Below are 14,359 nucleotides of genomic sequence, written 5' to 3' on the forward strand. Positions count from 1 at the left end.
AATTTTACCTACTTAGATCTCAAAGCAGAGAAAGATGAGAGTCTTTGTGAAGGTTACCTTTAATTTTTTATTGTTCTTCTTCCTTGCAAATGAGTTTTTAGACGATCTCCAAGCACTAACAGAGTCAAATGAATCAAATATGTTGGGACAGATGGTGTGAATATGACAAAAGGTGACTGTGAAAATTTAACTGTTGAGAGTAGTGAGAAATTTGCAATGTAAAAGGGTTTTATTAGAAAATATATACTCATAAAGACCAAAATGTTTCACCAAAATATTTTCAGTGCACTTCTGATGAAATGCAGGCTGGATCCATTGGCAATGTGCAGCTTGCTCAGAGTCCAGCCAATCGGTCTGGAAAGTAACCAAGAACTTGAGCTTCCAGGTCCATAGCGCCGTGTCAGTGGCACAGTGCTGACTTGGTGGCTCAGATTTAGCCTTCAAGGCTCCCAGGTCCCCTGCCATCAGCCCTGCCTTGCCATATAGGCTGTTTCAAAACCAGTGGACTAAAAGTTTCCTTGCTTCCTGTCTTCCAGGTCAAGCACTGTAAGCTCTGACAGCCAGCTCTGCTCAAAGACTGTCTCTGAGTGCCATTGCTGGGAATGTGGGAGTCTGCGTAAAATGAAGTCTCTCCTGCTGGGAAGAACTTCAGGACTCCCAGAAGTGGTGGGTGATTGTATTGTACCACATCAGTATTCTCGTTCTAAATGTATGTGATACCAAATAGTTATTTAATTTAGAGTGCAGTGTGACATTATAGCAATGATGATTTAGGGGCTGTGTCACTGAAAGAGGTGTTCACATTTCTCAGAGCAGTTCCTTGTGTAAAGTTACACTCACAGAGCTATAAAGGTGTTAGGCAAGTAAGTCTTATATTTGTATAGAAACTGATGCTAAACTGATGTAATCTGAGTGGACATAGGATTCTCTGTGTTGATTTAGTTTCAGTTAATTGCCTACTGACTTAAGCTAAATCCTTAAAGCCACTCATAACTTCCTATATGTCAGGGTGTATTCTGTCTAATCATTATAGTTTTCTTTTCTGTAAAGAGGTTAAGTGTTCAAATGCACTTCAGTGATTTAGAAGCCTAGCATTCCTTTTAGAAATTACTTGCATGTCTAGGAGCATTAGTCTTTTGGCAAAACACTAAAACTTAAGCTTATCTTGAAAATAATATCGGTGGTCTTAAATTGGAAAGAGTCTGCACCTGTATTGTGCAGCATAAAGCCCTAGATTAGAATACAAGTCCAAATTAAATATTTAATAACAATTAACAGTTCAGAGAGATCAAAGACAGAACTCAAGCTTCTGACTAGGATTGTCTAAACTTGCCTGGCTGCAGGTTAGGAGCAGTGACCACTTCGAAGTTGCCTTCACAGTCAGAAGCAACAGGAACTTTAACATTTAAGCAATCTCAGATCTCCAGGCATAAGATCTGTGGAGGGCCCTGAACTCCAAGCTAGCTACACATTTTCCATGCCTGGGGATGTCTAATGTCTCATTTAATAACGATCTACAACCATGAAAGCCAGTGGTGATCACAGGTTCTTAAACTGTCAGTTATCTGGTATTTGCATCTCTTGTTGAGGGGAAAGAGCAGGGCGTGGAAGAGGGAAAGATGGCATGCAAAGTGAAACTGAAGTCAAAGGGAGATCTGCAAATACGCAGGCTAAAAAGCCAGTTGCTAAACTATGCTATAATATGGAGACTCAGGAAAAGTTAGGAATGGGGAGATATCTTCTGGCAGTGTCAATACACCGAGAAACCAAAATGTTAGCACGACTTAAGACAGCTTAATGAACTTAATTTTCCTTCCTGGCCTTATACTTTAATTTGATTAATTTAATATAACCAAGGAGATTTAATACTTTCGTCTTCTACCTCCCTTGGACATGGTGGTATCAGTTCAAAATCTGAGACACAAAGGTATGTCATCGTCATATATTCTTGGCTAAACTTAAAGACCTCGCTTTGTAATGTGAGTAACAACAATTTTAGCATTAATCCTAGCTTTCTGAGAGGCAAGTATTTTCCACGAGGAGGGAAGATGATTTGAACAGAAAAATATCTAAATATCTATGTAAGAGACTCATAGGATATCCTTTTTCTGTGCCTTGCTAGTGGAACGTGGCCAAATGTGTCAGGGCTTGCTGATGGACCTGGTGGCCTGACCACACCAGCCCTTTATATTTGCACCGTGAAGTTTCGGGATTCTGTTCGAGGCTCTGGGACAGCTGGGCAATGCTGTTCTAGTCAATGTTCCTCTCCAGTGCACTGCCTTGAAAATATTAATAGCAGCAAGCTACTTCTTTTTCAATAGAAAGGGCTATCATATGATAAAATGACCAAGATGAAGGAATAGAAGGGCCTTAATGTAGTTGAAAACAAAGACTACCCTGTGTGTGAAGCAATGTGAAAAGTACAGAACTGACTTTTTTTTATAGTTCAAATGGAAAAGTCAGGACTCCAAAATCATGATTTAAAAAATTTGTGTGTTTCTTGTGCACATTGTACAGCCTTTATCCCCAGTCTCATTCACCCAGCACATGTGCCAGCATGAATGAGATGACATGGTAGACAGCTCCCAGGTGTCCCTAAGATTACAAAGTCCTACCGTGCTAAGGCTCTACCCCAACAGCCAGCATCTCTCCCCTGTCCCACTGCAACTGTTCTTGTGGCTGCAGGTATTGTTTACCTTTCCTTTTATCTTTGGATAGTTGATGTACATCAGCTACCCCAAGGTTAAAAAAAAAAAAAGGTAGAAAAAGCAGCATTTAGCACTGAAGACAAGCCCTAAGGAGATACTGACAAGCAATCTGTCTTGGGGGGGTAATTTCCAGATGGATCCAGTGCAGAAACCACATTCCTGAAACTAGTAGATGAAAGCATGGCAGCTGATACAGCTTAAATTTGTGACTCAGGCAAATCTGTGTTTACCCAGGTAGGATTAACTCTGATACCAGCCAGAACTGCAGTCACTTAGTGCCAACAGTAAGGGTTCTGGGGTTCTCCATCTAAACTGACTACTTGCTCTACTGGCTGCTGTGAATACACCATTGATTTCTTCATTTATTTAAAAAATGACAAAACAAACACTCCCAATACAGTCTGGGCTTTCATTTGCAGAAGGGCTGAGCTGGTTCAGGCAGGTTATGGTAATTTGTCTGCTGACATTCTTCTGATGGACCAAATGCCTATTATAAATAGGTTTGATGCTTCTCCTGCTCTAGTGGCCTCTCGCCAAAAGTATGGTCTGATTCTAGCTTTAAGAGTTTGCTCTGCAGATACAGTGCTCCCATATGCAGTGTAGCTCCGAACACTAAGAGAAAATTAATTAGACATACCACTAAGTAGAACAGGGAATTTTAGAAGGCTAAATCTTCCCACAGCTGAGTAGAAGAGATGGGAGATGTGTCCTTCTGTGGCTGGTGAATTCAAACCCTATGAAGCTTTTACATCCCATTTACCATGGAAAAAGGATGTAAATGGTCCACAGGCCTGCAAGTGGCCTTGGAAGTTTCCAAAAAAATAACTTAAAAAAGTGATTCTCTTTAAACCAGATCATCTCACAAACCAGATCATATTGCAGACATACAAACATTAGTTCTAGCACAAGGGAGAAGGAAGGAATATGAGGCTGGGAAGGAAAGAAGGAGAAGTTAAAACTAGGGCTGCCCAAACTTACATCAGCTCAAGGTGCCTGGAACCCCACTCAGAGTTTCAGCATATGCCTTTCAAGGTCTCACATGCATTTGCTTTGAGACTAATGCAAAATGAACTGAAATTGTGCATGCTTGTTGAGCTGACCTATCTGCAATTTTAGTAATTGTATCAGAGAAGCCAAACCTCATTCATTTCCCAGGGTCCCAGCACCCTTCGAATTACATCTATCACTAATGCACACTTTGCTCAAAAAACCTTTACATGTTTAACTACAAATGGTTTTCAGGATCAAAGCTTGCAGCAATGACACTTGGTGACAAAAAGGGGCTGGGAAATTCCATCCCTCTCCCTGACCCCTCTGCTTACCAGCGGGAATCAAAAGTAGAGAGGCACCCTACTGTGCCAGGCACGAAACAGGATGCCCACGGACCACCATAGGTCCATGACGAGCCACTTCGCAAAGGCTGCTGCAAATCCAGAATGGAGAACAGAAAAGCATGATAAATGATCAAAACCTCTCACCGGAAGAGAGATTGGAAAGACTGATATTTTCACAGATCGGAGGCAAGTAAGAGCTACGTGAGAAAAGTATGTAATAGGGCAAGTGGTCTGGAAAAGGGAGACTAGGAACTAAACTGAAAGAACAGGAGAGTATCTTTGATCTTATAGCCCAGTACTTAAACCACTCTGGAACAGATGGATTTCCATCTGCCTGCTGCAGGCTTCTCCTGCCTGCCTTATAAACCTCTGGTCTGACCACAGTCTCAGGTGGGCTTGGACTAGCTGGATGTTCAATCTGATTTCTCATGGAAATTCCTGTATTGTCCTAATTGAACAAGGCTCTGCATTCAAGGTTCAAATCTGATTGCTGCAGTGATATTTAAACACATGTTTAAATGCCTTGCTAAATCAGGGTTTATGTTGGTACCTGTTTTGGGCACTGCAGAAGTTGCACCACTCAGAGGAACAGACCTCTGGCCACTCTGGATGGGAAAAGATGCAGGCACATGACTGTTAGCTCTGCTGGGTTGATTACCACATGTTAACCACTTGGGTGGATGTTTATTTAAAACCATCTGCTCAGTTAATATGTGTAACTATCCGAAACAAGTCCTGAGGTCAGTCTTAAACAAAGGGATTGGACAGATGGTCAGCTTTGCAATGCAGGTGGAGCATTACAGGTTTGAGGAAGCAGACATAGTTCCAATATAAGCTTGAATTACCCACTTTTCTTGCAGTTGTTGGATAGTTTAGAGCTGTTGACATCAGTTCCCAGGCAGTGCTTCTGGTAACATAACCATATTAGTTCATGCTGCTAGTAAGGTCTAGCATCTGAGACCAAACGTTAGGGTATATGCATTTGTACAATAGTTTCACTGCTCAGCTTCCAACCACCACCCCACAGCTAGGAGCTGCTGCCCATTCAGCTGAAAAAGCACAACAATTTGAGTGTGGACAGCTTTAGACCCCTTCTAGAGGACATTTAGGCTTGTCTGCTTATTTTGCACTGCTATGACTGTTACTATGGCTGTGATCAGTTACTGTATCTTAGCTGAAGTGGGGTGAAACTAGCCTCTGAGGGCTGCTAACTCCTTCAATGTACTGAAGATAAGAGAACATCTGACTCTACACGCTTATTACTTCTGCAGGCTTTGCCTGGGTAGAGTCAAGCCAACAATCTACCTACCTATGTCTCATTTTCTGTATTTACAAAAGAAAGTGATAGCACATATCTGGCTCCCCAGTGGTGCATGCAACATAATGAGAAAATACACACCTTTTTTAAAAACATCCGTAGAAACACAGATTGTTCTCCAGGTCTTGCGAGGGTACCACAAGTTGAGCGTGGAAATCCCAGCAGAAAAGGACAAGCTATGTTTGGGTATTTTGATTGTCCTTGAAACCTTACAGAAATGTGGGAGCCAAAGGGAAGGTAAATAGTTTAAAACATTTGTTTGGCAATGAGGTTATCTGTTTACAGAAAAACAGTGCTATTTTTCAGTAAAATTTGTTCTGAGCAATTTCATCAGACACATCTACTAGACGGCTGTCCAAATAATTGATTTTGTGGCTTGGCAGTCAAATAAAAATTTGGGGGAAAATTCAGCTGGGATCAAACAGTATTTGAATCTTGTTGCCAAACAAAAATTGGAAATTTATTTAATTTGACATATCATGTTCTAGCTAACACAAAATATTTCATTCAAAGAATTTTCACAGAAGCATAATATAAATATGTAGAGAGGGAGTAGTTCTCAGAACTGCTGCTGGGGAGACAGTTGCCCCTTTATTCAGTGTCTCAAGGGCTGTAGCACTTACATAGGACACGAGATATAGGACACGAGATATAAGGCTGTAGCACTTACATAGGACACCAGATTCAACTCTGTCCTCTGTCTCCATTGCTCACCTCCCAGAAAAGTGGCATAATCACCACATGTGGTTAAAGAGCCACTCTCCAGTTATCTGCTGATGCACTTTCACTTTGGGTAAACATTTGCAGGAGCAAAGATTGGAGCTCCAGCCTTACAGGGAGTTTATCACACACCAGGTGGAGGCTCATTCCTGGACACTCTTCTGTGTTCTTTCTTTTGTAATATTTAAATGTTTTATGCAAAGTGGAGTTGTGGTGCTAACCATGGGTTTCTCACAGCCCAGGTAAGCACTCTGCTCCCAGGCTGTCAGATAAATCCAGTGATCTGTCACATCCTCCTTTATCTTTGTGGTAAAAGAGGAGGAGGACGAGGTTCTAGCCAAAGGTGCCTAATTAATTCAAACTGAATTTGTAAATAACATTGGGGTAAATAATCCAAATACGCTTTGCTGAAAATTTGTCTAGCTCCAGTAATTTCTTTGCAAACTCTTGAGGAAGGAATGCACGTTACATATATTGTCTGACACTGGAAAGCTTAGAGGATCCAAGGAGATGTACTGTGGTCAAAAAGTTTTAATTTTAACTGCACTGAATTTTTACGGTATATCATAGTCTGCATGAATATATGAGATTTACATGAATAAGATGTAAAATACATTCCTGGGCTGGACTGGGCAAGACAAATTGAATGTAAAATTTGTATTAAAGTGTCTGCCATTAAACATTTTTACACTTCAGATGTAGAGAGTCATATCTCCTGAAAAAAAAATTCATGCAATTTCATTGGGAATATAGTGATCCTAGCCTCTAAAATATGAAATGTCTGTACTCCTCATCAAAACGGTTGTCAATTAGCTACATTTAGATTCAAGAAACTGTGTAGAGAAGACAAATAGAGGAAATTTTTAAGGGGTCACTTGAAAAGGATCTAAGAAGGCGTGCTGTCTCATGTGTTGCTGATGATGCACAAAAAGACTGCCTGGAAGAAATGTCAAGACAGTGTCAAGAATGCTGGCATAAGTAGATGAATGACCAGTGCCTTTGGGGCATTGATGTTTCATTACATAGACAAAAATAGACAAGACCGTCACATGCATTCACATGTAGTGGGAATGAGGAGAAATTCTAATACTTTCTTAATGTTAGGAATCTAAGCCAGGAGTCTTTTTGAAATACACTGATAGATCACAAGATGAGGAGGAAAAAGGGCACACAGTGGTTTTCATCTTCTTTTTTACTCTTGCAAAAATAAATCAGTCAATAAAAAGAAGTCATATTTTAGACCACACCAGAAATGACTGCAGTCTACTGCCACCATCCTTAGACACAGGTTGAAACACAAACTCTGGTCAAAAGTGGTATCAAGACCTTTCTACTTGGATGCAATAGCTTTATAACCGGAGCACAAGTTAGTGCTATATATTCCTGGTGACGAGTGGTGACAGGAAGAAAAAAACCCCAACCAAACCAGCTTCTGCGTTGTGTAAAATTCTGGGCTGCTAACACTGTACTTAGAACAAAACACCAGCGGCCAAGTTTCCAGCAAATGGGAACAACCCAGTCCATTGGCCAGCCAAAATACCTGCTCAGCTTGTAGCTGGGAAGGTAAGGAAGTTGGCCATTTCCCTAAGAAGCTAGCCAGATTGTGAGCCGGTCAGGCAGTCACACCTTTAGCCGGGCAGCCAACTTGCCTGACTTCTGCCAAAAGCTTTCAAAGTGCCATTGTGTCTCGAGGGAAAAAAAAAAGAAGAAAAAAAAAATTAAAAGTTACCAGTGAAAAAGGGTTATTTTCTGGAAAATAGGTTTTTGTGGAAAAATTGTGACCAGGTCAAGAGGCAATTCTGTCTGTGGTGCTTAAACAGTCTCCATTGCCTGAGGCCTGGAATCATCACAAAATATTGCTGATGCCAAAAGGGAGGTACACACTGGAAATACGGTATGTGATGTTGAAGGACTAACTGGTGAGGTGGACGGCAGTAGAACTCAGAAGGCTAGCCACAGACAATGCACAGAAGCCTATCCTGCTAACGGCACTCCACTGAATAAGGAATTGCTGTTCTTCATATTCTCATTACTAGCTGTTTTACCCATGGGACTAGAGCACTTGAGAAATTTTGCCTCTAAATTTGCATTCTTGCCAATACAGGCAAAGAAAAGCATTTGCTAATATTTACAAACTTCATACAGCGTATGTTTAATATGTAGCAGGAGTACACCAAGAATCACATATGTCTGAGGTATAGCTGACTCCAGCCACAGTCCAAAAGTTGGACATTTTATTTTTGTAAAACAACCCCTTTATTATTGCTTACACTTGGCTTGTGCACTTGTGTGTCCTAGGTTGACCCTCACTTGGGGTGAGTATTGAATAGAAATCTTCTCATTTGCTTCACTCAGTCTCTTCCTGAATGTTCCTTTTATGTTGCTTCCATAGCATGTCATAAAGACTTAATAGCTGTGACTAGAACTTTATGGGACTTGATAATCAGAAATAAAAGGGGCCACTGAACTGTGATGGACTACTTACAGGCCCTTGAGTACCTTGGTGTACTTTCCACTGACAGAAGCCAGCAGGCATATATAGCTATGAGACGAGACACATTCTTTGCAGCGCAAATCACACAACCATGACAGGCTAGACAGTAAAGTGCTCTGTGTCACCAAGAAACATCAACTTTACCTTTAAAGAAAATCTTCACTAGTGCTAAATATTATTCCTGCCCTGATCAGAATTCACAAATCCTGCCACGTATCCAAAGACCAGCCAGTTTTCAGTTCTTAGAGGGACTGCAGTTGGTATCGGAGCCTTTGATTTAGCCAAGGCAGACCTTGACAGTATCCCCATTTTTGTATTTATATATTAGAAATACTTTGCATTCCTCTAGCACCTTTTATCAGAGGATTGATCTCCTTTACAGACAGTAATGAATCAATGCTTGCAATGCCAATGTAAATTGGGATTTGTTTTCCTTGTTCTGCCGATGGAAAAGAATGAAGCACAAAGATAATGCAACTCATTTAAAGACGGCTTGGCAGACCCAGGCACAGAACCCAGATCTTCTTATACCTGAGCCAGTGCCTTCACCTCACTATCATTGCCCTTTCATCTGCAAGCTGTGCAACAGGCATTCAAGCTGGACATAAATACAAAGAAAATCTTCACCTGCTTTTAAAAATAGGTTCATAGATAGACACCAAGTGTGCTAAATGTCCAGGACATCTTCAGGCATGAGATCTCACTAGTTCTGAAAAGCAGAACATAGTGACTAGATAAAGATTAAGAACGCCAATTGTATCCATGCATTTTTTTAAAAAAATCTTTCCCTTTTTCTAATAAGCACTTCTAAGTGGCTATGCTGAGTGTTGAAGTATCACAGAAAAGAAAAACATACTGTGAAAAGAACAAGAATTTGCTTTTGTTTCCCTGGTGTCTGTATGTCTATCTGAGATGTCATTATAATCAAAGGTGATTTTATTTGTAAACATTTGGCAAAGTTTCCAGGAAATATGTGCTTGCACTAGTCCTGACAGTATGTGATTTTGAACATAGGTGCCAAAGTTTTTTCATAGGTTGACTATCAGTAGAGCGTCCTATACCATGTGATCACCTTTTTTACCCTGTCCAATGATACTGTCTCACTTCCCACTTACACCAACTCATATTCACATATCGACCATAATTGACATCGTGTAACACTCAAATTCTATGTGGACCAAAGACTTTTGTGACTTGGGTATATTCCTTGATGCAAGGAACACGTGCAAAGCACTATTGCAGTGGAAATAAACAAAAGCAGGTATAATCTCAAGTGTGTCCTCATGCCTGCCCCTCCAGTAATTCTGTGTTCCTGAGCACTCTCCTTTCTTTCATAACATGTTTGAGGGTGTTTCTGTTGCAGTCTGCCTGTTCTTGTCCCTCCTCGCACACAGGGAGATGATGCTTGCATGAATCCACTGATTTGAGGGATATACATTCAGATCCAACCTGTAATGTGAACCACTTTTGGGCTGAAAGTTGTTGCTTTTCAGCTCCTGTTGTTACCTAAAATCACGCTCAGAGAAGAGTTCTCAAGACTCCTACTAGTTTCATCCAGAGCCACAACTATGTACAGTTAAAAAAAAAAAATGGTAAGGATTTAAAACTTTCTAGCTTAAAAACAAGATAACTGGGAATAACAGACCATTTTACAACACAGGGAGCTTTCTTTTGCTCTTGTAGACATAATTTGAGAGGTCAGCATGGGTTCCCCCATGGCAACACTAGAGAAAAAGTCTGAATGCCACTATTTAGCCAGTTGTTTATTTTTAACTCTACTTCATCTTTGTCATAGCTACTGCTCTGTTCTGCCATAACTTCAAGCCATGTGGAAAGTACCTACAGAATGAGTCCACCCCTGTCAGCTATGGCTGTTTACTGAGATCTGAGGGAGAAAAAAAAGTCGTAACTGTATTAAAATACACTATGAAGGCAATTTACTCTAGCTGGAAGGTCTTGTCCTGATTCTATAGAATCTGCTTTTTTACATTAACAATTCCTTTACTTTCCTGTCTGAATGGGCTTTTTGACATTAATATTACACTGTACTTCTGGTAAAAATCCAGTCTCTCCAAGAATCAGTTTTTCTGATGTTATCTCTGACAAAAATTTTTGTCAGTCAATACACCAATAGATTACCGTCCCTAACGTAACTCTACTGTGAGATTCAGGTGTTGGGACTGGTGGGTGCACCGCTGTGCTATACACGCATACATGCACACAGTCCAGTCTGAGAGCTATTCAGGCATCCAGACCAAATTCACAAATTCAGAGCCTCCAGGACCAAGAAAGCAAGTTGTCTGCAGTTAGGGGTTTGACTTTGATGCACAAATACTTATTTGTATCTGTACTGGTGTTTATTAGTTGTACTGAGTAGGCACAAAATTGTATATGGCCACTGATTCCTTGGTCTTTTTTTGGAAATCACTCTGTTCCTAATGTGTGCTCTGATCCTGGCTCTTCCTGCCTTGGTCTTTATGTTTTCGTTAATAAGAATGGTATTGCACCATATATTTGTACAGCAAGTGACCGCCACAGTCACTGTATTCTTTACAGTCTGTTTCCAAGTCAGATTTCTGCTTTAGCCCACCCTGGACCCCTCAGTTCATTCTGCACAAAGGATCTGAGATTTTCAAGCTATAACCATTGCTCAGGCCACAGACATCCCCCTCTACCCTCAGTTTTGTACTTGGTTCTTCTCCACAGATATTCTCATAACTTGTTTCCCCGTTCCTCTCCTCTCTCGCTCATAAAAGCAGTCAATTAACCTTTGCAACAACCAGCCCCAAAACCACCCCTGGGGACAAGGCAGAAGTGAAAGCCTCTCCAGAGGGAGGAGGCTTTCACGATAACCAGCAATCATGATACAATTTTTCCATGGAGCCAGACTCAGCCTGGCTACCACATTACACTGCATGAAGAACCTCTACTATAACAGAGATTTAGACTAGGTGGCTCAAAGCCCTTCCTTCCAGCAGAGATGTTTTTCCAGTCTTTTGATTTTCCTAACCTGCCACTGATCCCTGTTTTCCTCCTATTCACACTGTCACCAGCTCTCCAGCAAACCTAAAATGAGACAAAACCTGGACTAAAACCCAGTCAAATTCAGTGGCTTGAGTTTACACAAAGCCAAGGATGCCTCAGCTACTCTTTGTCATGGGGAGCTTTCTGAAAGGCAAGCCTCCTGCAGAAACATCTCTCTACAGAGAGCACCTGTGTACATAGCAGAGCTCAGGCAGCAAAAATAGCCCATCTTTGGGACAGTAAGGTCAGGAAGGCAGGTCAACACTAGCTTGTTTAAACTAGGGCAGGGACAGAGGCAGACGCAGAGGCTTGCAGAACACCACACACACTAACAATGCAGTTCCTGGGCAGAAGAAAGCAACAGGGAAAAATAAGCACATATTTTTTTTCAGATGCTTGACTTTATGGAGTACTTTAGTTCAGAATTTGGTTTTCCATTTTTCCTCATCTCTGTTCTTTTTCACAGGTCTCACTGTTTAGCTTTGAGGGAAATATTTCTTAAATAGTTACTATTCAGCTCATTCTTACTAATCATTACTTTCAGGTGCTTTTGATTTTAAATCCTGAAGTATCTCACCTAATAGTATGTTTAAGGTTCATAGTCATAACATAGAAATATTTCCAGACACTGATGAAGACAGTATATATGTCTGATTTTAACCCTGTTACAGTGCAGCCATTTTCCTTCCATACTAACAGTCTGAAGTGCAGTTGCCTTTAAAAGCCCAGAAAAATATAAGTGCATTTTGGAAGATGAACTCCAGGACAGGACATTCAGTACAGCTGGGCAATGAGGGTGCATAATTTGTTAATGCAATTCCAGCCTCACCATTCCTAATGTCGAAAGGGGCAAGTAGAAATTTGTCATCCCGTTAGTTAACTGCGTTAGCTAATCATAATCCTGGGTTATGTATATAGCAAAGGTATTTCTTGCCTCATGCAGAGGGTTTGAGGCTTGGTGTTTGAGTTCTTTTTGTGGAAGGTCACTGATACGTTAATTCAATGTGGTGGCTAAAGATCCCTAGCTGTTGAAAATCAGTGAGTGGAGGGTGGTAGTGACAAAATATATTGTTTCTATCTTGCAAGGCAAGGTTGTGGGGCTTCTCAGGGATTTAAGCAGTATAGATGGTACTGGTCAGGAATATGCCATTTCTAACAAGCAATTAGGAGCTACAACTGTAATCAATCTTTATACAAATCTGAAACTGTGCAGAATACCTCCAGATTTTCCACTCCCTGTTTTTGCATTTCTCAGTGAAATGCACTTCATAAAAATTGGATTTCTTCTAGCCAAAGTATACGGTAATACTGAGCAAAGACATTCTCAGATAGATACCTGTAAATACACTTGTCTCATCAGAATGACTATGTCTGGGCATTTGGTTCTGCAAGACATATTTTAATTTAACTTATCCCAGGGCACATGTACACTAAATAATGGAAAGCAGTGCAGAGATTCCTAATCTAGCATCTCCAGATGGCTCTGTGTGGAGGATAAATGCTCAAGACACTTGCTGAGGTCCAGAAGCAATATAGGTGCATGACATACAGGTTGATAAGCCCTGTCAGTTATTACGACCTTTTGGGACAGTCTGGATTTTAATAGTCCTGTCTAGAATGCATCAGAGCTTCCTTGTGAACAATGATATGTTTGTAAATAACATCCCTGGGAGCTGGGCCCTGATCTGGGATGAAGCAAGATGCCACAAATCGGCTGTCCCAAGCTGCTGCGTGCTGTGCAGGAAGGCAGCCACTCCCGGGATTGCACCACTGCAATCAGCGCAGCTGCAGGAGGCCGGGGGGACTGGGCTGAGGGGCTGAAAGTGGAAGGATGGAGGAGCTGGAGCCTGGCAGTGGAAGTGGAGGAACCGTAGGCATATCAGAGACACGTGGTGACACGGTGGAAGAGGTTGCTGAGGACTCAGACTGAGGTCTGAGGAAAACACAGTGTAAGGAGGGATAATTCTCTGTTTGTCTGCGTGTGTCCAGACTTTCAGCAGCTGCAAGTGCCTGTCTTGGCTGAATGCCCTCCAGCAACAGCCTGGAGCAACAACAGCTCCAGTTCCTTTCACAGCTCTCTGCCATGTGCCACAGACACCATACCAGGATAACTGCACTAAAACCAGTGGTCTTAACTGCAGACACCTGAGGTAAAATTTAATCCTGTGTGTTCAATTCACAGAATATGTTTTTCATTTGTCCGCAGCCCTTCTGCACTCAGATGGGTATGTCCTGGGTACATGCTGTTTACCTACAAGGAATCCAAAGCATTTAGTGGCATGCCAGCATCAGGGCAATTACTGCTGTGCTGGAACTGCCCCCTGGCTCTGAGGTGATATCCTGTCTGAACAGTTGCCAGTGCTCTGGTTCTTCCCATCCTCTTGATCCATCTGAATTCGTAATATTCATTTGAGGGTGAGCTGAGGCCACATCATTTTGTGTCTGTTTGAAAAGATGTGTGCATCCTATGCACTATGAGATTCTCTTAGTTTCATCCACCAAATAACAATGGCTTTTATGTGACAGCAAAAGGATGGCCATTAGTCATCCTAATTTAACTTGAGAAGTGGATTTCTATCAGTATGGGGAAACTGATATGGACACTGCCATCACAGCTTTGACAGATGAGCACCAACAAAACTCACTGCTATCGTTCAAGACCACTACTCTAGCTATTGCCTTTGCTCTTGATTGCCTTGTTCAGTATGAAGAAAACCATGATGGGGGATTATTTCATCCCCCTGAAGAGGGACATAATCCC

This window comes from Pygoscelis adeliae, unplaced genomic scaffold (assembly GCF_000699105.1).
Source record: "Pygoscelis adeliae isolate BGI_AS28 unplaced genomic scaffold, ASM69910v1 Scaffold218, whole genome shotgun sequence".
Taxonomy (NCBI): domain Eukaryota; kingdom Metazoa; phylum Chordata; class Aves; order Sphenisciformes; family Spheniscidae; genus Pygoscelis; species Pygoscelis adeliae.